General features: G+C 38.4%; 1 protein-coding gene across 4 annotated transcripts in view; it reads left to right on the top strand.

Moving 5' to 3' along the window:
- The window catches only part of strbp (spermatid perinuclear RNA binding protein), a 95,984-nt gene that overhangs the window by 15,003 nt on the left and 53,367 nt on the right, over positions 1–27,614 (top strand). For 3 of the 4 annotated variants that reach the window (XM_084934946.1, XM_084934944.1, XM_084934948.1), the window contains exon 2: positions 21,662–21,754. The exons of the other annotated variant lie outside the window; for it this stretch is intronic. The gene's annotated coding sequence lies outside the window, so the exon portion shown is untranslated. The remainder of the gene's footprint in view (positions 1–21,661; positions 21,755–27,614) is intronic. 4 annotated transcript variants of the gene reach the window in all.

Genomic DNA, 27,614 nt, shown 5'->3' with positions numbered 1-27,614 from the left:
TGCAGACATGTTGCAGTGTCACAACTACATAATTCTAATTTGCTCTTTCCTGATAGGTTAACTTTTCATCAATACTTTCAGCAGTAAAGCATCGGTAGTTTGGAAAACTGTACTGTATTGGGATCATGGGATGTCATTAATGTCATCATGGCAGATACTTTGTGTGGCATCGTTTCATTCTTTTAATTGCTCCATGGGGCTGTAGCCATGCAGCACTAGACACAGTGTATTTTCTTTTAACATTGTTACTATATAATTATAGCATTAAGTTGCCCAGCATCTTAATGTTAGAAATGGGAGCGTCAGTCACTAGTTCAGTCACCTGTTTAAAGACAGGCGCCACACAAAGACAACTGTTTGTGTTGTTAGTTTCTAAAACAATAGTGGAGATAGATGATCAAAAACATTTCCCTTTTTCTAAGGTTTCTATTTAGGTTTCCTGTTTAATTTACAACCTCACTGTAACTATGTTCTACTAAAAGAAGCAGAGGCGTTATATTGGGTTTAGAAATGCATTCTCTCCATCAGATTAGATTAGGGCTGCAGCTAAAGATTATTCTGGTAGTCGACTAATCTGCCAATTTTTCTTTGATTAGTCGATTAGTCAGGGATTATTTCAGTAACTCTTATCTCCGCTTCCTGTGGACACACCTCCTGTTCAAGGCTCCAGTACCTCACCTGTGAATACCACCCTGTTGTCTTGTCCCACAGAAAATTAAAATAATGACCCAGGAAACATATGAATATGAAATGGGTTTTTTTAACATTACTCAATAGGACTGTCAGAATCAAAACAAAATAAATAAAAATATAAAGTAATATAAATGAAAGTGCTAGTAGTATTCTAAAAAAAAGTGCAAATAGGAAACTAAATTGCTTCTGCCCATATAAATAAAACTTCAAATTAAATCAAAAATATTTTATTTTCCAGTCCAAAATAACAAGTTAACAAAGTTTACAGATGATTCACTTCATGAATTCACAATTGCAGTGAACATCCTCCAGAGTGAGGCTTGCTCTTATCTTTGAGATGATGTTATCAGCTGCTGATAACCACGGTAAAGATGCTCTCTGTCATGACCATTTGAGAGGTGCATGATCCTCTTTTCAGGACAAACACATCTATACTCCTGTGCTTAGTATTAGTAAAACAGAACAAAACAGAGTTAAAAGTGCCTTGAGGCAATCTGTTGTTGAGATGTAGTGCTATGGAAATAAAACTGAATTGAAATGAATTAGAAAAGACTGTTACTAATCACAAATTTGGTTGTATATCATAGTTTCTCAGATGGTGTAGTGTTCAATGCTAATTAAACTGTTTAACTGATTATAAATATAATTAGATGGTTCAAACTAGAGATGGCACGATACCACTTTTTTATGTCCGATACCGATACCGATATCATAAATTTGGATATCTGCTGATACCTATATGAATCCGATATAGTGTGTTTTTTAATCAATAGAACTGTTTTTTTAATATCTTGCTGCTTTTTGTATAAGTTCATACTCAAGTTAAAAAACAACAACAACACTAAAGCTATTCTGTTATACCTGTATGTAAAAAACAAACAAAACAAACAAACAAAAAAAAAACACTGCACCCAAAATATTTCATAGATCAGCAACACTGATCAATCTAATAAAGTTAAACCTACTCCATCCTCCCTATTCTGGTATTTTAAAGAGTACTTAGCAGAAATATTAAGCAACCTAACTAATAGGGTTGCAAACTCCCAGCAAAAGAAAATAGGGAACCAGCCTCTTCCTCATGATGCTTAATCAATGTAATCAACTTTAATTTGATGCAGGGTGAAAAAAATTCACAGAAATAAATTATTTTTCAAGAATAATTAAATAGATTCAACATCTTTCTTCAACAGAATTGCAGAATTCACAGATGGTACTTTCCCAAAGGAAAAAGTACTACAGCTTAATAGGGTATATTAGACTTAACAGTTACTATATACAGTAATGGACTTCTATACATTTTACATCAGATTAAAACTTTGGGTGTAAGATTCAGATAATTATTAAATAATTAAAAGCTAGATATTTTAAATGAGAATAAGAAAGAAAAGTATGTCTTTGTGCCCCCTTTTCCCTGTTCATGCCCTATCGGCCCCCCTGGCTAAACTTTGCTAGATCCGCCCCTGCACAGTTACCAGCCGTCAGCTGCATAGAAAAAGATCCTGGTGTAGAAAGTAATATTAAATAAATTCTAACAACAGCTTATCAAGCTTAAACGTGCTGCTGTTGTTCAGCCGCTGGTTTCCTCTTTCTGGTGCAAAGTGGGCCAAAAACAAAGAAGAGAGACGGACGCGACAGAAAAGCCGATCAGCTGATCATTAAGCAGTTTCAAGATTGAAGTAGCAGCAGGAGAGAGAGAGAGAGGCAGTTGCTCTATATATTGTTAAGCTTAACGTGGGAATGCTTTACAAACATTCAGAGATGAACTTACACACTTGCTTTACTTCTCTCTGACATAACTTCCTCGGAGATGAAATGTTTGCTAGCAGGCTACAAATACACACAGCCGCTCTATCACGTGACCACACTGCTCCGACGTGCTACGGTTATGAGCCGAGTTACGCCGTGTTGCAAGTTTTGTGAGGTGCTTTTTTGATATTTAATGGATCGGATTATATTTTTTATTTCTCTCCGATATCCGATCCAGTAATTTAGGTCAGTATCGGACCAATACCGATACGTAATATCGGATCGGTCCATCTCTAGTTCAAACCACACATTACCTGACGTTAGGTAGAGGGGTTTACTATTCAGAATAAATGCTAATATTAATGTGAGAAAAAATAAACAAACTAGGAGACGGTGTAGCTACTCCTGTTTAATTTGTTAGCATTTCGCTCATTAGCTAACAAAATCGGTGTCCTTAGCAAGCATCATCCAGAGAAGTTTCCGAAAGGTTAGCGAACACATGCGTTACTGTACAAACATTAACATAATCAAGGTATCAACGTGACACACTAACTTAATTCTTACAGCGTCCTGTTGTGTATTGCAGTTACAAAAACACATTTACGCGAAAGAAAATTCACTGTCGACTAATTTTTACAGTCGATGTCATTGATTATAGCGAAGAGTGGTTGCAGTTCTAGATTAGATCTAGGCAGCCTTTAGAGATTTGGAGGAATAAGAGCTGTCTTGGGTAAATGTATGGGCTCAAAATGTGGTCATAAATATTTTGTACTTGTAAAAAAGATTTGTATGTGTAAAAAAGATTTGTATGTGTAAAAAAGATTTGTGTGTGTGTAAAAAAGATTTGTGTGTGCGTAAAAAAGATTTGTATGTGTAAAAAAGATTTGTGTGTGCCTAAAAAAGATTTGTATGTGTAAAAAGAATTTGTGTGTGTGTAAAAAAGATTTGTGTGTGCGTAAAAAAGATTTGTATGTGTAAAAAAGATTTGTGTGTGCGTAAAAAAGATTTGTATGTGTAAAAAAGATTTGTGTGTGCGTAAAAAAGATTTGTATGTGTAAAAAAGATTTGTGTATGCGTAAAAAAGATTTGTGTGTGGACTTAGAAAAAAAACCCTGCAAGTTACAAGTACGAATTTTGACCCCATTTTTCTTCCTTTCATCTGATTGGTCAATGTCATGTCAATCACAAATGTAACAATCCAATCAGAGAACAGATGGGTTTGGCTGTTGGAGGGGTGCTTTTTTTGAACTGCAGGTCTTTGAAGGGAATAAATGCCCTTTTACATGCCAACCCAGCGTTTTCCTTCATCACCACGAAGGAAAACAGTCTGTGGTCGTCCGAGTTTGGGGATTTTTGTGTCACAGGTCTACGTGTTTAATATAGGGACTTCCACAGCCTTTTCAACAGCGCTGCGGACCGCGGGGTGGGGGCGGGCAGTGTTTTGGAAATGACAGTCTTCATTACAAAGCTTTCTTCGTTATGAATTAGCATACATGTTTTTATTGAACATTTGAAGAACCAGCAAAAAAAAACAGAAACTCTTGTAGAGGACATAAAGTCAGAGATAGAAAAGACAAGGAGCAGGTGCATCTAGTACAGGTAAAGCTGCTGCAAAAACCCACAGAGCTCAGCAGCCAGCGTAACAAATTCTGGATCCTTTGCTTTTAGTTAGCAGTTAGCATTAGCAGCACATCCTGCGTCTGATGTGAAAGGACTTTTATGCTGCGCACTGTGACTCACAGCAATGGTCCTGGGTCAGCCCTGACTTTGTGTTAAACTAATCCTAAAGTAATAATGGTATTTCTAACCACTGATATACCACAACTTTTTCCTTTCAACAGCTACTGAAAGTTAGGGGACCTAGCTGCTATCGGATATTTATATAGAGATCCTCCAGCTTCAAACTGTATCACCCTTCAAGGACCTGCAGTTCAAAAAAGCGCCCCTCCGACAGCCAAACCCATCTGTTCTCTGATTGGATTGTTACATTTGTGATTGACATGACATTGACCAATCAGATGAAAGGAAGAAAAATAGGATCAAAATTCGTACTTGTAACTTGCAGGGTTTTTTTTTCTAAGTCCACACACAAATCTTTTTTACGCACACACAAATCTTTTTTACACATACAAATCTTTTTTACACACACACAAATCTTTTTTACACATACAAATCTTTTTTACGCACACACAAATTCTTTTTACACACACAAATCTTTTTTACGCACACACAAATCTTTTTTACACATACAAATCTTTTTTACAAGTACAAAATATTTATGACCACATTTTGAGCCCATATAAATGTGTACACAGTATAAAATTTACGAGTGTCATGTGGGAGTTTGTAATTTTAGTAGGGGCCTTTGAATTTCTTTACCAAAATCAGTCATAAAGTGACTTTATTGTTTTAATGCGTATGGACTTTAAACTTGCCTAAGGTACAAGGTGAAAATAAAATAATGTCTGCAGTTATGAGATTGCAGTCGTTGCACAGTTACACAGCAGTATTTAAGAAAGATACCTTTAACACACAATTTACCGTCCGCAATGGACCACTCCTTCTTTTCAGTTATGTGCGGCGTGACATGATTTCTCTCTTTGTGTGCAGACTGTTCAGCCATTTCTATAATCCCCACTTATATAACACATATACAGTGTAAATTAAGTACAACTAACATACATTAACTGCAAAGCCAAGAAAGGGTATTTTTTTTCTAAGCAGTCACCATTCACTATTATTTGAATTGATTAGACACTGTAGCCAAAACATACTCTAGTATGTTTTTGTATTATTTCAGTGGCTAAATAGCTCTTTCTCTTAGTGACCCTGAGTAGTTATTTGCCATCAAAGATCTGCTGTATTAACACTGTAGCGCAGTGTTCAGTGTACTTCAACTAAAAGACTCCTGCACGACAAGGGTGATATTATATTTTGTTTTCATTTGGGCAAACTACTACTCTTTAGGCCCACAGTTTAAAAGACTAGTGTGCCACTGCACCATTAAGAGCTTTTTATGCATATGTAGTGCTGTTCTTTCCTATATTTATGTAAACTTGCCAAGACCCTGCACCACTCATGTCACGTATCACATTCAAAGCCCAGTACACAGACACATAAAGCTGTTCTTTTAGATAGGAATATAGAGCAGGTGGTTTAAATGGAAAGACATAGAAACTTCAAGTACTGCTGCAGCGTATTACATATGCTGTAGTCAGCTCAAGCTATTTCTGTTGCCCCAGACAGCCAGCCAAGAATCAGCCCTACCCATTTTGGACCAACGCTGCAGGTTAATCCATTATGGCTTTGAGTTCTTAATGAGTTTTAAGCTGTGGACTCATTTTAACAAACCTTAAATCTGTTAGGCAGGCGTAGAAATTAAAATATCATTGTATCACGTGTGTGTATTTTTACTGAAGATACAGGGTTTTTTTCATATTTGCCTGCCTTTGACAGAAAAAAAACATACAGCACTGTATTAGTTTGTCTTGCAGATATATGACTCCAGGATACACAGATTCATCTAGTACAGTGTGTACAGTAGTCTGATGAATAGTCTGCAGAATAGTTTGTATGCTTCTTCCATTTTTCATCTGTAAAGATTTAATTACTGCTCAGAACTGCTGACAAACACACATTGTATGGTTTATGGGTTACTCTTATAGCTGTGGTGCTGGCTGGGGGAAACAGTAAAATCCCAGAAACACAGCAGCCCATGAAATATTTGGTTCTTGGGATAACATTTCATACATGGAAGTAAAACTATAGAAAGTTTTATTGTCAAGTAGTTGAAATGCTGACCAAATTAACCAACATATTTGGTTTTGTTCAGGTTTGTAATCTAATAATCCTTAGTCTTTAAGTGTTTACCCCAAAGTTATCTGATGAATATTCATGAGAAATCAGTAAACTGCAGGATGCTTGGCTGAGCAGATAATAATAATAAAAACTGTAGAACATTAGTTAAAATGATATAATAGTCATCTTTCTAGAGGCTGTTTCTGTCCTGTTATTGTATACTGGGCTATGTTATGTTATATGTTATAGCCCAAAATAAATGAGAAAAATAAAAAGAAGAGAAAATTAAAAGTAGTCCTGAGCTCTTGTATTAATCATTAAATAATCCTGAAATAATGTAGCTACAAATTGGTTTGTTTATTAACTAAACTAAAGTCAAATTAAATGCTGTTCTTTGATGCCCATTAAACTGCTACATAATGTTAGAAGAGCATGATATCACATTAACTAGAGACACACAGTGAGGCATCCAGTTTGGATTTTTTTTTTCACTCATAATAATAAAAGCCCTAATATAATAACTCAACAAGTTCTTATTCCCTCAGTGTTTAGTTTCATCTTCATTATGGTTGTTTAAGATGTGTCACATTGCTTAACTTCTGGGTAATCAGATGGGGTATTGTTAATAATGTCATTACATATTCCATCAGTATAGTGGAAGTGGAGTAAATGAAGAGTGAGACTATAAAGTCTACAGTCTATAAATTCAGTAAAATCATAATTCACGTCGGCAGTAATGACACCCGGTTACGCCAATCGGAGGTCACTAAAATCAATATTGAATCGATGTGCAACTTTGCTAAAACAATGTCGGACTCTGTAGTTTTCTCTGGTCCCCTCCCCAATCAGACCAGGAGTGACATGTTTAGCCGCATGTTCTCCTTAAATTGCTGGCTGTCTGAGTGGTGTCCCAGAAACGATGTGGGCTTCATAGATAATTGGCAAACCTTCTGGAGGAAACCTGGTCTTGTTAGGAGAGACGGCATCCATCCCACTTTGGATGGAGCAGCTCTCATTTCTAGAAATATGGACAAATTTATTAAACCCCCCAAAATATGACTATCCAGAGTTGGGACCAGGAAGCAGAGTTGCAGTCTTACACGCCTCTCTGCAGCTTCTCTCCTCCTGCTACCCCCCCAAAAACCCATCTCCATAGAGACTGTGTCAGCTTCCAAAAAGACAAAAAACAAACTAAAAACCAGCAACAAACAACTTAAACATAAACAATCAAAAAGAAAGAACAATACAGTATCCACATCTGAACCAAAGAGTAAAACAGTGAAATGTGGATTATTAAATATTAGGTCTCTCTCCTCCAAGTCTCTGTTAGTACATGACTTAATAATTGATCAACAAATTGATTTACTCTGCCTTACAGAAACCTGGTTGCAGCAGGATGATTATGTTAGTTTAAATGAATCAACACCCCCGAGTCATTCTAACTACCAGAAACCTCGAAGCACAGGCCGAGGGGGCGGTGTGGCAGCAATTTTTCACACCAGCCTATTAATTAATGAAAGACCAAGACAGACTTTTAATTCATTTGAAAGCCTGATGCTTAACATTGTCCACCCCAGCTGTGAAACTCAGAAACCAGTCTTACTTGTTATCATCTATCGTCCACCTGGGCCTTACACAGAGTTTCTGTCTGATTTCTCAGACTTTATATCTAATTTAGTTCTGAGCTCAAATAAAATAATTATTGTGGGTGATTTTAACATCCATGTAGATGCTAAAAATGACAGCCTCAACATGGCATTTAGTCTGTTATTAGACTCAATTGGCTTCTCTCAAAATGTAAAAGAACCCACCCACCACTTTAATCACACTCTAGATCTTGTTTTAACATATGGCATAGAAACTGAACATTTAACAGTGTTTCCTGAAAACCCTCTCCTGTCTGATCATTTCCTGATAACATTTACATTTACAATAATTGATTACACAGCGGTGGAGAGTAGATTTTATCAAAGTAGATGTCTTTCTGAAAGCGCTGTAACTAAGTTTAAGAATATAATCCACCCACTGTTATCATCTTCAATGCCCTGTACCAACACAGAGCAGAGCAGCTATCGAACGCTACCCCAACAGAGGTTGATTATCTTGTTAATAATTTCACCTCCTCACTACGTACGACTCTGGATACTGTAGCTCCAGTGAAAACTAAGGTCTCTAATCAGAAGTACCTGACTCCGTGGTATAATTCTCAAACACGTACCCTAAAGCAGATGACTCGTAATCTGGAGAGGAAATGGCGTGTCACAAATTTAGAGGATCATCATTTAGCCTGGAGAAATAGTTTGCTGCTTTATAAGAAAGCCCTCCGCAAAGCCAGAACATCTTACTATTCATCACTGATTGAAGAAAATAAGAACAACCCCAGGTTTCTCTTCAGCACTGTAGCCAGGCTGACAAACAGTCAGAGCTCTGTTGAGCCAACCATCCCTTTAACGTTAACTAGTAATGACTTCATGAACTTCTTCACAAATAAAATTTTTATCATTAGAGAAAAAATTACCAGTAATCATCCCACAGATGTAATATTATCTACAGCTACTCTTAGTACCATTGATGTTAAGTTAGACTCTTTTTCTCCAATTGATCTTTCTGAGTTAACTTCAATAATTACTTCCTCCAAACCATCAACGTGTCTTTTAGACCCCATTCCTACAAAACTGCTCAAAGAAGTCCTGCCATTGATTAATTCTTCGATCTTAAATATGATCAACCTATCTCTAATAATCGGCTATGTACCACAGGCCTTCAAGCTGGCTGTGGTTAAACCTTTACTCAAAAAGCCATCTCTAGACCCAGCAGTCTTAGCTAATTATAGGCCAATCTCCAACCTTCCTTTCATATCAAAAATCCTTGAAAGAGTAGTTGTCAAACAGCTAACAGATCATCTGCAGAGGAATGGTTTATTTGAAGAGTTTCAGTCAGGTTTCAGAGCTCATCACAGCACAGAAACAGCTTTAGTGAAGGTTACAAATGATCTTCTTATGGCCTCTGACAGTGGACTCATCTCTGTGCTTGTCCTGCTAGACCTCAGTGCAGCGTTCGATACTGTCGACCATAATATCCTATTAGAGCGATTAGAACATGCTGTAGGTATTACAGGTACTGCACTGCAGTGGTTTGTATCATATCTATCTAATAGACTCCAATTTGTGCATGTAAATGGAGAGTCCTCTTCACACACTGAGGTTAATTATGGAGTTCCACAGGGTTCAGTGCTAGGACCAATTCTGTTTACATTATACATGCTTCCCTTAGGCAGCATCATTAGAAGACATTGCATACATTTTCACTGCTATGCAGATGACACCCAGCTCTATCTGTCCATGAAGCCAGATAACACACACCAATTAGTTAAACTGCAGGAATGTCTTAAAGACATAAAGACCTGGATGGCCGCTAACTTTCTGCTTCTTAATTCAGATAAAACTGAGGTTATTGTACTCGGCCCTGAAAATCTTAGAAATATGGTATCTAACCAGATTCATACTCTGGATGGCATTACCTTGGCCTCCAGTAACGCTGTGAGGAACCTTGGAGTCATTTTTGACCAGGACATGTCCTTCAACGCACATATTAAACAAATATGTAAGACTGCTTTCTTCCATTTGCGCAACATCTCTAAAATTAGAAATATCCTGTCTCAGAGTGACGCTGAAAAACTAGTTCATGCATTTATTACTTCCAGGCTGGACTACTGTAATTCATTATTATCAGGATGTCCAAAAAACTCACTGAAAAGCCTTCAGCTAATCCAAAATGCTGCAGCAAGAGTACTGACAGGGACTAGAAGGAGAGAGCATATTTCTCCTGTTTTGGCTTCCCTTCATTGGCTTCCTGTTAAATCCAGAATTGAATTCAAAATCCTGCTCCTCACATACAAGGTCTTAAATAATCAGGCCCCATCTTATCTTAATGACCTTGTAGTACCATATCACCCTATTAGAGCACTTGCTCTCGCTCTGCAGGCCTACTTGTTGTTCCTAGAGTATTTAAAAGTAGAATGGGAGGCAGAGCCTTCAGTTTTCAGGCCCCTCTTCTGTGGAACCAGCTTCCAGTTTGGATTCGGGAGACAGAAACTATCTCTACTTTTAAGATTAGGCTTAAAACTTTCCTTTTTGCTAAAGCATATAGTTAGGGCTGGACCAGGTGACCCTGAATCCTCCCTTAGTTATGCTGCAATAGACGTAGGCTGCCGGGGGATTCCCAAGATGCATTGAGTTTTTCCTTTCCAGTCACCTTTCTCACTCACTATGTATTAATAGACCTCTCTGCATTGAATCATATCTGTTATTAACCTCTGTCTCTCTTCCACAGCATGTATTTTATCCTGTCTTCCTTCTCTCACCCCAACCGGTCGCAGCAGATGGCCGCCCCTCCCTGAGCCTGGTTCTGCCAGAGGTTTCTTCCTGTTAAAAGGGAGTTTTTCCTCCCCACTGTCGCCAAAGTACTTGCTCATAGGGGGTCATATGATTGTTGGGTTTTTCTCTGTATCTATGAAGCGCCTTGAGGCGACTTTTGTTGTGATTTGGCGCTATATAAATAAAATTGAATTGAATTGAATTGAATTAAAGAGGAAGCAGAAAGTGAGAGTGGGGTTAGTTGCCAGAAAGGAATATGAGGGAAACTTGCAAGTTTATGCGATAAAGTTGCAACTATGTTTATTAGCGGTGGAAGGAGAGGTAAACAAAAGAACCAGAGAGAGAGAACTCAGGGGGAGATGAAAATATGAGGGAGGGAGGGTCATAGAGGACAGTTTGTTAGACAGACGGATAGACGGCTAGATGGATGTGCACAGAGATGCTCTTCATCCTTAACAGCCCAGGGTGAAGCGAGACTGACTCCTGCTTCACACTGATACTGCATCCTGAATCACTGTGATACCTCTCGCTCTCTCTCCTGTCTCTCTCTCTCTGTGGGAATTCTCTGACCCAGTTAGCTCCTCCACTAAGCAGCAGCAGAGTTATTTTTACATATTACCAGGAGACAATACTTCGTCCTCTGATCGTCCTCCCCTCATCCATACGCTTCCCTACGCTCTCCTCCTCCTCCTCCATCTTAGCTATAGCCATCCTTTTGTCTCATATCATCCTGTTCTTCGTTCCCTTTCCTATATATCTAAATCTTTTCTATATGTCCACTGGCTTTGATCCCTCCTTGTCCTTTAGAAAAATAAAGCCCAGTCAACCCATTGATTGATTGATTGAGGATATTGATTTTGATTGTTCAAAATCATAATAAATGAAAGCAAACTTATACTTATTATATCTATTTATTTTTTTTTATCATTTCAGGATTTACATTTTGGTTATGGTTTAGTTACAGTGTATGGATTTGGCTGTGTGTGTGTGTGTGTGTGTGTGTGTGTGCGTGTGTGTGTGTGTGTGTGTGTGTGTGTGTGTGTGTGTGTGTGTGTTTGTGTGAGTGTGTATGTGCTACTAATCTATGCAACTTATGATTATACTGCCAGAACACTCTTGTAAAATGAATTTTTAATTTCAAGAGGGTTTTTTTCTTGGTTAAATAAAGGATAAATAAATACATAGTAAATGCATAAATGTTATAAATAAACATGCAGGTTCCAAAGTTAATACTCACGAAGCACCAAATGCTGGTGGATTTTTCATTTGGTTATCCAGCTTACCTCCCAGTAACTGTTTGTACCAAAGTAGTCTGGTAACACAACCTGACGCCAGAACACACTGAAGCATCTATCGCATTTTGGTGTCATTTATAGCTGACTGTGTGCACACACACACACACTCACACACACATACAGTGTAAATTTTACCCCATTTTATGTTATTTATCACACTTTTTTTTTATTTTGACCATTAAAATATGTTTTAAATACCTTTGGTCAAAAGTTGATATTTGGTCTTCACCTGGATCCTACCTAATCTCTAAGCAACCTAACTAACATCACAAAATATGTTTCTAAATTCACTCTCATACTATAAGAGTGAATTGTAAGAGCTTTCTGTAAAAGTGATGAAATCAGTTAATCAGGTAAAGTGCAGGAGTTTCCCTAATGATCATCTCTAGTTCACATATGCAAAATGATCATTCTAAATATTACTGTGTACATTAGAAGAGCAAAATTCGTTGACCACAGATTTTTATTCAACACTTTTCCTTATTTTATTTAATCAAGCCTTATTCTATGAATCACAAATCCCCCCTACTTCATCCTCCTCTCCTCTCCTCTCCTCTAGAGAGTAAATGGACAGAGAGTGTGTAGACAGGTCATCTATTCGCCTCCTAATGATGACGGATGGCAGGACTGCAGAGAGCTAGAAGAGAGAGAAAAGTGGAGCGATACTGGAAGATAAAGAAATAGCAGAGTGTGAGGAGACTGTGTTTATATTTGTCTGCTGGCGGGCAGATGGTGGGAGCTTTAGTGATATGTTGATCCTGAAGTGTTTATATCGTTCTTGTCATCTACCTGATATCAAACAAGCACACACACCTGCAAGGTGGCATCTGGTGTAATTCACACTTTTAAAGACATGCACACTTCCATCTCTGTCAGTCCTTTGACTTTCATGACCTGAGCACTCGCATGGATCTTCTACGCTAGCAGTAGAAGATGCATGCAAACTCTGGAGTGTTCGTTGTGTCTCGCTCGCTGACATGCGTACTCGCTTGCTCATTTTCTCTCTGCCTCCTCTGATAGCAGTTGCATGCTACTGTGATTAGTAATCTAACAAACTGAGTAAAATCTGTGTGTCGTCTACCTAAACAGCAGATTGTTGCATCTGAGCTCTGGTACTTAAAATAACATTTGGCACTTGTGAAGTACATATCAAGTGGTCAAGTGTAATAAAAAAGTCACTTAATCCACTATGTTTTTAAATACGAATTAGGATTATAAGATTTTTTTTTTATTGTTTGAGAAACCATTCCTTTGCCTCAGTATCCAATTATCCAGCTGTATTTGCTGATACTGTACTATGTGGTTTTTTTTTATGTATTTATGGATTACATAGTGCTTTGCCCCGAGAGTAGAAGTCAGGTTGCTGCTCATTCAATACTGAAATGGGATGACACAGGAGGAGTTACAAGACTGTAGTTATTTTCCCAACAATCCTCTTCTCTCAGCATAGCTCACCTCTCTGTTATCTCACACCTTCCCATCTAAGAGTGAATACAAGGCTGACAGAGAGGAAGTGTTAAGACCCCATCTGGTAAGGTTACAACAGAGTACACAAAAACACACACATTTCCTCTCTCTTTCTGTCTCTCTCTCACACACACACACACACATGCACATCCACTGACAGTGGTAAAGTCTCACCCTTCCCAAAGTACAGAAACAGAGACAGGCTGTAGCTATGGCAACCCGGAGAGAAGGGAAATGATTGGGTAAGGCTTGAATTTGTTAAGAGCTACTGCATGAAGCCCAGGGCGAGTGTTAGTCACTCTTTCTCATTTAGTGTTTGTGTGGTTATTGTGCGGTGTGTGTGTGTTGATACAAGTGTGGGTGAAGGAATCACAAGGAGTCAAGGCTTCTCTTTTTTATTTCCCTTCCTTGTCTGTCTGCCTGCCTTTTTCTTGTTTCTGTTTCTTTCAGCAAAGTTATTCACCATGGTCCATAAAGTAGAAAAAGACTGAATCGCATCAGTTGGTTTCAAACACTAGCATGGTTAATTGGATGGGATGAAACACTTTTCATAGCTGTGACATCAAATAGACCATTTTATAGCCCAGTGTTTCGCTGAAGGGCAGGCATATGCTCATATTTTGCTTTTAAAGGAGAATTCCCAGTTTTGACTGCAGCTTGTCATTTCTAGTTTTGCTCATAAAATTGTTTTGTTACTTTTTGCAGTGTGTTGTCATAGATTTCATAAAGAAGTAAGGAAAACTAATACTAATCTGAGCTTTTTAAGCAGGCTGAGATTAATGTTTGTGAGTAAAGATGCATCAATCGACTGGCCAAGGGCCTGAATCGTCTCATTTCCAGTTACCAGCTGGTCAGAATCATGTATGGCTGATTAAAAGCTTATCCATTTCATGCTTGTACAGCAAGCGCAAAAAAGTGCAGGCAAATAGTCGCATGCACATTCATATCACACACTAACATGTCAGTAGCATGGAAGCTCGTCACTGTGAGTGAGGACAAAAAGTTTGCCAAAGTAAACCATGGGGGACCACCATGAAAGACTTTGTAACCAGAAACTTACATCATCCTCACTCAGCGGAACATTTTAAAGATGCTAGCAAAGGCCAAGTGGCTAAAACTATCCAAAGCTCACAGCCAACAACAACCAGCCACCAGTAAGGCTTGTTGAGCCTCGGTATGAGCAAAGGGTTAAATCTGTGGAAGTTATAAATATACTGAAAAATAAAATAATGGTTTTTTTTCTCTGTTTGTTTTATTGTAAGATAAGGTAGGTTTACAGAACCTGATTTTCAGTTAATTATCTTGTACCTCTTTCCAGTAGCAGAGCACTATTTTTTTATAGTTTTATTTTCAGTTGTTCAGTTGAGAGAATATCCTGTAACTTACTGCAGTTTGGGGAAAAACATTTGTAAAGTTTATTCATTTCTTTTATTGTGCATCGAAGAAAAGTTAATTTTTGTTTTTATGATCGTAGTTACTGAGAGAAAATAGAAATTGGCAAAAATCAGTGTCAGCAGGTTGCAGAAATTGGAATCGACCAAAACAATTACAATCTGTATTCTGGAGGAAACCAAAATCAACACCCAGTGCAGTTGATTTTCAAAATAATAAATATAAAATAAAAATAAACTGTCAGTGATAGCTTTGTCAGTGTTATTATCTCTGATACAAAATAACCTGTAGCAGTTTCTTTTCTTTGTGTGTCCACCTTTCTGGGTTGTCCATACGGGGTGTCTCGATTATGCTGTCTACACTGCATTAATGTCGGGGATGTGTTCTGCTGCATAACAGGTTAATCTGTTAACACATCCTAATTTGTAAGTGGTAATTTCAGGGAGCAGCTTTGAAGACTTCTCTCCCCTGCACTGCGTTTCCATCTAATAATGAGAAGAAATCCTGACATCAGGATCAGTGACTAAGGAGAGAAAGTCGTGCTGTGTAATAGAGGGGTCTTTAGTGATGTTTGAAACTAAGATGTGTAATCTCAGTTCCTAACAAGGAACTGAGTCTTTGCAGAGGTGTGTTGATCCTTCTGTGGATGTGTTTTTTAACAGCAGGGTTTTTTTTTTAGTTATTTATTTATTTTTAAAGTTTTTTTAGAAAAGTGAAAAGTTGCTGCACAACAATTTTGCTTACTCCAGCTGTCATGATCTGTTTTTACTTTTTTTTTTGCAGAACAAAGGGGAGAGAAACCCTTTGTTCAATAGTAGAAAGATACAATGCTGAAATAGCATTACAACAGTTTCTTCTCTTCTAAATAGAAGTCATTCCTTTTCTAATTGGGCTTGAGGCCTTTAGAGAATTTGGAGGGTTTAGCTGAGCGTGTCCTTTTGATTGTGCAGTGGTAGCTCTCATTTAAATTCTCATGAATTTTTCTCACATCAGACCGGCACTGTAGTCCAGAAATTTAAGCCTCTTTATTTTTTTTGTAGCTAAAGCAGAATAGGTGAGGGTTTTACTTTCAAATTGAATATTTCTGATTCAGTTGAACTGATTTCAGGATCGTTTCTTTTACAAGGACAGGCTATTTAATTTCTTTTAGCTCTTACTTCTAAGAATAAAGAAAGGCAGACGGCAGTAAATGACTATGCAACGGCTTCATTTGTGTGGCCTTATATTGCTTTTGTTGTTGAGTGGAAGGAGGAAAAGCGAAGCTTCCTCCACAGGAATGAAGAACAACAGGTTGAACGTGGAAACACCCTGGCACCTTTCAGTTTTTATTCCTGATGTATACTTGTTTCCCAACATCTTTGTTTCTTACCCTCAATCATTCTGCGGTATCACTGGATTTTCTATAGTGCCGAATCACATGCTATCTCCCTTTCTACCCAGTGCTCATATTCTGTTTGTTTCCCCGTCCCCTTCTAGTTGTTTCCTGAGTGGAATTTTTAAAGCCAAGGCTGAGTCAGTAGAGATCCATGGGTTGGCCCTTCTCTACAAAGAGGAAATATGAAAAGAGAAAAACATTTCCAGGGTTTCTTCCAGAGTGTATGTCTCACTGTGACTTTTTTAATTGTCTGGTTATATTCACCTTGGGCTAGGAAAAGCATAGGCTATAGCTCACGTACTCAACACACACACCGTCCTCAGGAGAGCTTAATTATTTCAGAGAATTGTCTATATTTTTTGAATGAATATAAAGTTGATGGGTGTGTGCAAGAGCATGGCTGTAATGAAAATGATTCACCATAATAAGTCAACAGCAGTGAAAAGAAATGGAGTCCCAAATGTAGAGGACTTATGTCATGAGTTGAATTAATATCAAATAAACCCTAGATATTCAACATGTTGCACTCAGGAAACCTAATAAATCATTTATAGCTGTAGCAGTTTAAAAAAACCCACACACACTAATACAACACAACAGAAGTACGTTATTGTCTGACTAATGGCAACATCCTCACACATTACACTATGAGGGCTCTATACTAATGAAAAAGTCTCTTTTATCTGGGATTCTGTGAGTAATCCACAGTAGACAAAAGCATGGTGAAGGTAGCTGTACTCAGCACATGAAATCCACAAAATATGAATGATGAAAGGTTTTAAAATCTATCCAGTGAATTCAAAGGCCCCGGGTGACAATGTTCTTTAATAAGACGTGTGGAAAATGAGGGTAGTGGTGTATTCTGTTGCATAGTATCATGAAGCATATGCATCAGAGAGCACAGCCCTGACCTTGATAGGAGTGTAAATGGAGACATGTCTGTTTATTTGTATTCCCATTAGCTTCCTGCACAGCAGGAGCCACTCTGTTTGGTGTCCACAATTTTAATCTAAATGTTGTCATTTTGTACACAACAAGCCAAGAAGCAGCAGAAATCTTTGCAGCTTTACATTTATACTGTTAGCTAACGCATGTTTGTAGGCATTTCTTAAAAAGTGGAGATTTTAGCTATAATTCCTTTATTATGTGAGGCAGTTGCTCTGAAAGTACGCAGATTTTAATCTTTGCTGTTTGGTTGAGGAATTATTAAATTGAGTAATTAATAGGGGGTTTCCTGCTGGTCAGAAAATAAGGGTTAGGGTTAGGTGTGTAATTTGCTTGGTCATCTTTGTCTCCAGCTTCCCTCGGCTGTGTTGAAAGTACCTTACTCTTCTGAAAGGCCTCCGAATCCAAATCTGTGTGTTTTTTCTGGCCATCTGTAAAAACAAACTAATTTTTTAAGGGTTTCTGGTTTATGAATTAAGTAAAATTCCTATACCTCCTACTGTAGCGTGAAATTATGTCTTGGCCTATGCTTCATTGCACCGTTGCGTCTCAGTTTGACATCAAGATTCTTGTTTGTGCTATCAATAATGGTTTGCAAATGAAATGTGAAGGATTGGCAAATTAAATAATGCTCGACACAATGTTTGTTTTCTCTTCCTTCGAGCTCTTTATTAAGAGCCGTGCCAGTCGATGGTGATTGTTATCTGACAATGCCGTATGTCTTAGTTAACTCCTGCAGTAGTGCTACAAAGGAAACTAATACACATCTGTGTCACTTTTCCAGCTCTAAAGAGGTGTAAAAAATTATTTTCTAAACATAATCTCGTTCCTTACTATACCTCTGCATAATATATCTGTCACATTTTCTGTGAAAAATAACAATGAAGAGATTTTCTTAGGATATAATATTCACATCTGTAATTACAGTGTGGCTTTAAATCTCTGTTTTGTGGGAGATCTAATTTATGTGTCAGTTGCTGCAGAATATTGCCACAGGATATGCCACACAAATTGTAATGCATTATTATCAAACTGAAAGACTGCTTACTTAATGATGGGCAATCTTTAGCATAAAATGCTCTCTTTTTTGTTTTTTAAATTTCCCCATAATGGTGCACTTTTTTTTTATTTTGCTGTGTCTGTTTTGAATAGTTGGTCTGCACTCAGTGTACTCATAGAAAGCATTAACAACATGTCCTAATTAACTTTTAGCTTAGCTATTCAAGGATATAAAACCTTCCAGATAACCCCCCCCCACACACACACACACACAGAAACCACAATTTCAAAAAGACAAGCAGATTATGCCTTACATTAAAGGGGGGAATACCAAGGCCTTCCCTGGCCAGGCGAGAGATATAATCTCTCCGGCGTGTCCTGGGTCTGCTCTAGGGCTTCCTCCCGGTGGGACATGACCAGAACACCTCACCCAGGAGGCGCCCAGGAGGCATCTTTGTCAGATGCCCGTACCACCTCAACTGGCTCCTTTCGATGTGGAGGAGCAGAGCCTCTACTATGAGCCCCTCTTGTATAGCCGAACTCCTCACACTATCTCTAAGGGAGAGGCCAGCCACCCTTCGGAGGAAGCTCATTTCCACTGCTTGTATCCGTGATCTCATTCTTTCGGTCACTACACACAGCCTGTGATCATAGGTAAGGGTAGGGACGTAGCTCGACTGGTAAATTGAGAGCTTCGCTTTTACACTCAGCTCTCTCTTTACCACGATGGACTGATACAGCGTCCGAATCACAGCAGCCGCAGCACCAATCCGTCGTCGATCTCCCGCTCCCTTCTCCTGTCACTCATAAACAAGACCCTGAGGTGCTTAAACTCCTCCCAAACTGTAGTCCCCCCCCCCAAAAAAAAGCATGCAAAATAACATCATTAAAGTGAAATATACACTCACCGGCCACTTTATTTGATGTACCTTGTTAGTACTTGGTTGGCCCCACTTTTACCTTCAGCATTTCTTTAATTTCATATGACATAGATTCAACAAGGTGCTGGAAACACCTTTATAACAGTGTGGTCATAAAGGTATGGACACGGTCAACAACGATACTCAGGTGGGCGGTGGGGTTTAAACAATGCACAGTTACTACTAAGGGGCCCAAAGTGTGCCAAGAAAACATCCCCTGCACCACACAAAGCAGGGTGCTTTAATTTGTTTGCACACAATTTTGACCCCACCATCTGAATGTCATAGCAGAAATCAAGACTCGGTGCTTATCCAGTCACTCATATTGTCTAATTTTTGGAATTTTAATCCTATTTAATCCTATTGTAGCCTCAGCCTCAGCTCTCTCTTCACCACAACAGAGCGATAGTTCTTAGCTGACCAGAGTGGCACCTGGTGTGATTATCTGCTGCTGTAGCCCATCTTTGTCAAGGTTTGATAGCCTGTCTGGCACCAACAACAATGCCACCTTCAAAGTGAAAGAAATTACCTTTCTTTCTTATTCTAATGCTCAGTTTGAACTTAGGTAAGCTGTCTTGATAATGTGCACATGCCCAAATGCATTGAGTTGCTGCCATGTGATTGGATAATTAGATTGTTAATTTGCATTAATGAGCAGCTGAACAGGTGTACCAAATAAAGTGGCCAGTGAGTGTACACAATTTAGTGAACACAATTAGTAAAAAGCATTAAAATGTGCCTGTGTTTGTACGTGTGTGTGTGTGTGTGTGTGTGCAGTCTTTGCAGCGTCCTGTGTTTGCATGCACGTGTAAACATAATGAATAGACTGACAAACAAAATCTCTAGAAACCAGTTTGTCTTGCAGAACCATGAGATCCATTACGCCTGCCAGTGCCGCACCTTATTTATGCTCTATTATCCAAGGTGTGACTGCTTCTCGAAAGAACACACAGCAAATACTCAACATTTGTTTTGCTTTGATTTTCTTGGCTGTATGATAGTGTCTTATTACTTTTTTTCTGAGGGTGCACCACTGTCAGTCTGTTATATCTGGTTTTTCAGGAACATCAATTTCTTTTCTTTTTTTCACAAAGTGTCTCATAGGTTAGTGGTTTGACTGTAATACACAACAGTATATAGCTTCTCAGACCTATACTCAGAAATCTCTTCAGTGCACACCTAAAGAAGGTGTGCAACCAAAATATTTACCACCATGATCCACCATTCAAGGTTGGTTGGTCTTTACTGTGTTATGAAAAACCCATCATTTACTGTCTCCAGTTGTTTCATCAGTTATTCTTTAATGTGTTTTATCAGTGAATTTGAAATGTGATAAAACTGTGCTTAACATGACAGGCTGTAGGCTCTAGAAATTTTTAATGGCAACTACCCAATTTTAATATTGCACAATTTTCCACAATCTGTTGCTGTCAGCACAGCTGCACTTCTTACCATCTGCCACCTTAACACGTTTTTGTTTATTTAATTCTAAAGTAGGGGTATGTGATATGATTTTGGATTGGGACTGAATTCAGGACATGGTGACAACTTTCCTGGTAAAGCAGATCAATCATACCTTTTACTGCATCGCAGAAACACAGAACATAAACCAGCAATGTGTTATCAGAGTATTAATACAAAACTATATCATAATTTTCTTTCTAGACTAAAGCTTGTTAAAAGAAAAGAGCAAGGTTGTATTGTGAAATAGGACCAGGAAGTGTTCAGCAACTATGAAAAGGTAGTTGTGTAAGAGAAGTAGAAGAGCGAGGTGAAAAGTAGTAAGTGCTTATCATAAGAAAAATAAGCAACCTTTTGTGCTGTGATGGCTCTACGGAAGAAAAATGCGTCAGGTAGTAAATTATGTCATCATTGGGAAGTGGCTAATGTTGCATGAATTGTGCAGCTAAATTAATAGATAGTCTTAGAGCACAGATGTCGAACTCCAGGCCTCAAGGGCCGGTGTCCTGCAGGTTTTAGATGGGTCCTTGATCCAACACAGCTGATTTAAATGGCTAAATTACCTCCTCAACATGTCTTGAAGTTCTCCAGAGGCCTGGTAATGAACTAATCATTTGATTCAGGTGTGTTGACCCAGGGTGAGATCTAAAACCTGCAGGACACCGGCCCTCGAGGCCTGGAGTTCGACACCCCTGTCTTAGAGGAATGAACAACAGCATTTCATAGATAGTTCTGTGATAGAGTGCAATGTGATCGAACTGTTTGCATGCAAGTTCTCGTTTCAAACACTTTGCTGTGTGTAGTGACACATGCAAATAATAGTCCACTTCCTCTTTAGGGTCAGTTTTCTGGTTAGCGAAGATTATGCCAGTTGGTGCACTTCTTCATTTTCTACGAGAGGAAAAAAAGAGAGAGAGATGCAATAATTTCTCTGTAGTTTCTTTTTAGAAATGTTTGCTACAATTCTAATAAATTTTTTACATTTTTTAGCTAAGGTTTTGTTTTCCCTAGCCCCTTTCTTTTTGATGTTTCTGATGAAGGCAAAGGAAAAAGTAAAGCTCAAAGTTTTGCAGTGAAAAATATCTCAGTCTTATGATACGTTCTCCCCCTGTGATCGCTTTAAGTCAAGCAGAACATTGCCCTTAAGTGCCGTTGTAGTGACTGTAACCAGACTTTAAACTTGTGTCTTCTCAGGTGCTGAACCCTGCCTGCTCAAACACCGTGACTCCAAACTGACAGACAGGGGAAAAAAAGTGGACAGATAAACCAATAGGAGGCCAAGGGAGGGTGAGTGAGTAGTCTGTATACTGTATCTCTGTAGGCTGTCTTGAACTCTGTTTCACACTGTAGTTTAAAGTGTTGCTACTGCTATAGTTGGGTGGCTCAGTGTTGACAGTTTAGACCAGTAATTCTGAAAGCAAGACAAGCCCTGTAGCAAAGAGACTGATGCACTGAGCCCACTGAGGCCAAAACTAAGTCTGTTCGTGTTTTCTGTTACCCTCCTCAAGATTAGTGCTTTCATCAGAGGCTGTTCAAAAGAAATTACAGTTTCACACTTAAGTAATATAGACACGGCTTTATTTTGTGCTGAATTTTACCTAGAAAACAATCAAAGAAGGGATTTTTTTTGGCCAAAAGAGGAAAAGAGACAGATGTTCAGCAACGCTTTGGGAACTATTCAGCAAAAAGAATTCCATCATAAATCTGCTAAATAGAAACAGTTCCCCCATCAGCATACAAAAGGTTTTAAAGAGGGGCCGAATTTGCTTGTGAGTGAACAGATGGAATCCGGTCAAATTCAAGATTTACATCTTAATTGGAAGTTTTGTACCTTTTGTGTGTGTGTGTGTGTGTGTGTGTGTGTGTGTGTGTGTGTGTGTGCACACGCAAGTCTGAATTTGATTTATGGGTACACATAAACGGGTATCACACATTTATGTGTTTTTCCACTTCCCTATAATACATGTATTTTTGCTAGCTTGTACAATATGTTCCCCCAGTTAACAGTCTGTGTACCTACTATGTTGTTAAAACATCTGCTTACTCATCAATGCAATTTATTGATGGGTTGACAGATGTATTTGTTGGCCAACTGTTTACATAGTTGACTGACAAAATAAAATTACTAGCAATATGAATTTGCTGCTTTTCTGCTTTTTAACCTTCAAACCTGTTGGAAAAGTATACATATACCTGTAGATCTGCTCCTCTGTCTCTGTGTATATCTCATACACTCCCAACCGTCTGTAGAAGCTTTTGTACGTTACAACTTTTCCTGATATTATCTGAGAAAAATGAGTGCCTCATCTTCATTTGTGGTTTCATTTTCATTGTGGTCTCACACTGACAATGAATTTAAGTTAGACATATTTACTGATCACAGTGGATCAGGGGCTGTGGTCCTATTGGTTGCCGGGTTCACTCTCTGCTTTGGTAAACTGCCTACTTATGTATGTAAAGTAGCTTTTATGCAGTTCACCCAGCGGTCTTCCCCACTATCATCTCAGTGGGACTGTTTTGGGGTCTGCGTGTGTGTGTTTATGTGTAAATAATTGATTGCTATAGAGGTTTTAGTGGATTGCTGGTGAGACTGAACCAGGCAAAAGAAAAACACGCTTGACTGCTTTGCTTCACAGTGTGAGTAACATAACTTTACCATGTGTGCTTGCTCGCTGGGATGTTGAGTTGGGGAGCTTGTCGGTGTTCCGTGAGTAGATTTAGTTTGTGTTAATGGTGCTGCAGACATTAGTCCTTAAATCACAAATTAACATCATTTTTGAGCCAAACCAAGATGCCACACATACTGTTAGAACAAAACCAATATATTTGATATATCGACTGATATTTGCTATTTGCCAATATCTTCTTATCAACATTTATAATAGCCGTTAAATGAAAATTTAAAAAGTAAAGACAAGATAGGAGAAAGACCCTTTGACCAAGTGTAGATGTTGCATAGTTTGTCCACACTCTGCAACTTCCCTGTCGAAAAAGACACCATGACCAGCTGATGTAAGCAGGCGTGGAGTATAAACAATTAATTCACGACTTGTTATGACAAAAAAACAAGATTATTTTTAAACTGAATTGTAATATTATCTTGGTAAAGATTCTTAAAAAACTAAACGTAACACATGTTTATCTGTCGGGTTTTCATGAGAATAAAAATATCGATCGTTATATTGGACTTCGCTTTTGAGTTTAAAGCTATAAGATGATTTAGAATAAGTTATGAATAAACCTAAATAAATAAATTAATTGGTTATACATACACAAAGACAACTGAGCATGCTGCCATGTTCATCCCAAATAATCAGACCTTCTTTCTTTAGATTTTTTTAGCCTGCTGCTTACAACATTCAGTCTTTTTTTTCCATTTTATATCTCAGCATCAGGGATAGCTGTGGATAGTCATGTTCTCCACAGCTGTCACAAGTCAGGCTCAAGGTCAATATAGCAGCATGTTCAATAGAATTTTCTTGAGGATTTTCAAAAATTTGCCACACTGTTTTTTTGTTTGTTTGTTTTTTACTAAAGGGGTAAAAAATCTTTTGTTTATTATTTTCTTTGTTTTTGCTTTTTTAATGTAAACATCAATGTCACTATGACCTTGTAACATCTTGCTGAAAGCAATATCTCAGGAACATGTAGATGAAATTGTATTCTGTTTGCGCACAAACAGTACACCTAATTTGCTGGTCAAAGGTGAAGACCACGGTTATCTGAATACATATATTATATGAGTAAACGTAAACTGCAGTTTCATTGGTTGGCAGAGGTATACCACAAGGCAGAGAGTTTAGTCTCTGCTTCTTTCTTAATCTTTCTCAGTCTTTTACCAAGGGTCTTTCTCCTATGCTGGCTTGTTCTTCTTTGCCATCCCTTCTTTCTTTCTTTCTTGCCCCTTAGCCGCAGTGTCCTTGAGAAAGCAGTGACTTTGCCGGTGAGTGTAGCAGAGCGCATCACTCTCTCTCTTTCTCTCTCTCTTAGACTCTCTCTCTCTGACTCTAACTCAACACCCTTGCACATAAACGCACCGACACACACACACAAACATTTGGTGGGTCCATAACACAACTGTCAAGCAGGACCACACTGTAAAAGTCTCTTCCCTTTATACTCCATGAATAATTCATCATCACTAACACTGGCTATATGGCTTTATGCAAATGTTGACAAACCTATTGCAGAGGAAAAACGGAGACAGTTGTGTTTTGTATCGAGCCAACCTTTTGCCCATTTACTTCTCTTTCAGGAAAAGATAGTAAATGATCAGCAAACTGCTGATACAACCAAAAGTTGTCATTTGTAGTCAACAGTAATATAAAATGTGGTGATGATGATCAGTAACTGAGTTACTGTTGAATTCGCTTGGTTTCATAATATGACGCTTTACAAAATTGGATTTATTGCTGAAGTTCAATTACTCTTTCTGATGGTTTGTTACCGAATTCTGACAAATTGCCCTCAGTAGATACTGGAGCTTGGCTGCCAGCGTGGAAACACGATGCCTCTGTGCCCTCCCCCTCATTAAAACTGCCCTCCACTAATCTTGGATCATGACAGCCCATTGTTACAGTTTTCCGTAGCTCTTAAAATATGGATGGGGTCTGATTGTCTGCTTGTAAGATGAGATGTGATAGACTCTTGTTGCTGTTTGTTCTCGCTGTCTGTTTTCCATTTGTATTGGGTCACCGCTTTTTCCTGCCGCCTTGCGTGTTTTCTGTAGGGGATCGTGTATCTTGTGGATAAGTAACTGCAGTCCTATATATGGAACATGAGATTTGCAACTTTATCTGCAATGTTTGCTCAAAAAAAGATTAGAAATAATTTATTTATCCCATATTTGAGAGTCTGATTTAAATAATATTTACTGCAGTGTAATTTGCATATAGTCTGATTCTTCCTAGCAAAAATTACATATAGGTTCATTTGAGTAGCTCATGATAGTATCTCATTGCCGCCATGTTATCATTCATTCACTCCTTGTCTACGTGTGTGTCTTGTTCACACTTCCTTATGTCACACATACAGCTGAAAATGCTTCCGTAGCCATGGTGAGCAATCCCAATGGGAAAAGTTGAGCCTGAATCGCTTTCTCACTCTCTTTCCTTCCTTTGTCTAATGCCTTGGTGCAGTTTAATGCTTTCCCCACATGCGCACACTTGCACACAGATGAGCAGGTCTGAATCTAAAAGCAGAGAAGATGCAGATTTTTGGTCACATGTTGTTTTAATTCATTTGACCAAGAAAAAAACCAACAGACAGAGCGTGAGGATAGTTTTCTCTGCTGCCTGCTTTCCTTCTTGTTAGCGACCATGACCGTGGTGGCTGGACATTTGGCTGTGAAATACTTGCGCAAGAGTCTGCTTGAGAAAAAGGCTCTTTTCTCAAGCAAAGCGCATTGGACAGATAAACACCTTCACCTGTTGGACCAGCAGGATGTCAGTCTTCTAACCTTATAAATTGTAAAACAGCAGCAGTGCAGCAAAACGACACATTTAAGTTCAAGTGACAAAGCCCTCTAGCAGCAAAAGTATCCATGACAGAAGGAAAGAAGGAAGTCAGAGTTGTCACAATACTACAGTTTCAAACTCGATACCGACACCCAGGAAAATACTCGCATCTTGATACCATTTTTGCGACAAAAAACAACAAAATCAAGAGGCATGCAAATGTTTTCACATATAGCCCTGTTTATTTCCAGTGCTTCTGGTGATTTAGAACCGTATTTGTGGTGTTGATAAACTAGAGTTGTTAAGTTCGGCTGCCACTCTTTCAGTATAGTGCTGTTAGACTTTTCTCACCTTCAAGGGTTTTTTTTAGGCGCACATGCAAAAAAAAAAAACATGTTATCTTGTAAAATTAGCACCGTCTGTTAATGTTACAGACAGCCAGGACTGGCAATGTTTGCTGCCTAGCTCCGACACTAACATTATTCATTATTGTTTTATTGTTAGTCACAGCTGCTAGATCAGGGATGTCAAATATTACGTCCAGGGGCCAGAATCGATCCGGCAAAGACTCCAATCTGGCTTGCTGGAAGGCTTTGGAAAATGTGGGAAGAAAAACTCTATTTTTGGACTTTTAACTTCATTTTCACAAGTTTTAGAGCTTTTCCTACACCAAAGTAATCAAATTATAGATAAATCTGTAATTCTCCACATTACTTCTTGCAATTTAAGCCCAAAGTCATCCTGACAGATTTCTTTAATTTACTACAGCAGCATTTCTTTATCAGCCTTTCTTTATCTCTGCGTTATATTAAGATATCTCATTGATTAAATGCACAGTTAAACTTTTTACACTGACAGAATGGGAAGTATCACCAGTCTGGCCTACATAAAGTCAAAGTGGGGTCTATGTGGCCTGTGATATAAGTTTGACATTCCCATGCTAGATACTGCTTTAATAATAACTTAATGGACAGCTATAATTGCTAATAGTTAAATGGTTAACGTTGGTGTGTGCCGAGTTAATATTTATAATAACTGTTTAATACAGTATGCCAATGCTGTTGAAACAGGAACTTTATTGACCTCTCATGATTCCTCATAAAGCTGAGCTGTCAGTCTTCAAGATGCACGCCAAGTTTGTTCCGCTACCGTTCACGCGTTCAGCTGCTAGTGGGGAAGGAGCTGTGTGCCTGCCTGTCCTGCTGCAGTGCTTTGTGAAGTTGTGTGAAGTTGGAGGAGGAGAAGACTGCACTGTTCTTATGAATACTGTTGCAATCATTTTTAATATCTATTAGTATCTGAGTATTAATGTTGTTTTGCACTTCTCAGTAAATATGGGGCCTACGGTACCTTTGCAATTAAAAAATGATCATGTGCTGTCACATTTTCAGAGTTTTGGTATTGAAAGGTACAGTTAGTGTCGGTTCTGTTGACATCCCTAGTTTTTATAGTGAACTTTTGAGTACAGATGTGTCAGGATACCGACTTCAGTCCAAGGGGGCACTGTTCCTTTCCTGTTCTTTTTTTCTGTTTAACTGTGACCATGATAATACTGTAACCTTAGTCAACTGTTTCTTTATTTTAATCAGTACAGTGAAGATAATTTCCCCCCGATGACTTGGTGGTGATTGACTTCCATTTTGCAGGCATCCAAAATATAATTGGTGCTTTTTGATGATTTTGTGTTTCCT

The sequence above is a fragment of the Perissodus microlepis genome, chromosome 7 (genome assembly GCF_051167445.1).
Source record: "Perissodus microlepis isolate ML-2025 ecotype Zambia chromosome 7, ASM5116744v1, whole genome shotgun sequence".
NCBI lineage: Eukaryota > Metazoa > Chordata > Actinopteri > Cichliformes > Cichlidae > Perissodus > Perissodus microlepis.
Note: the sequence above shows the minus strand (reverse complement) of the source record. Positions and strands in the feature narration are given on the sequence as shown.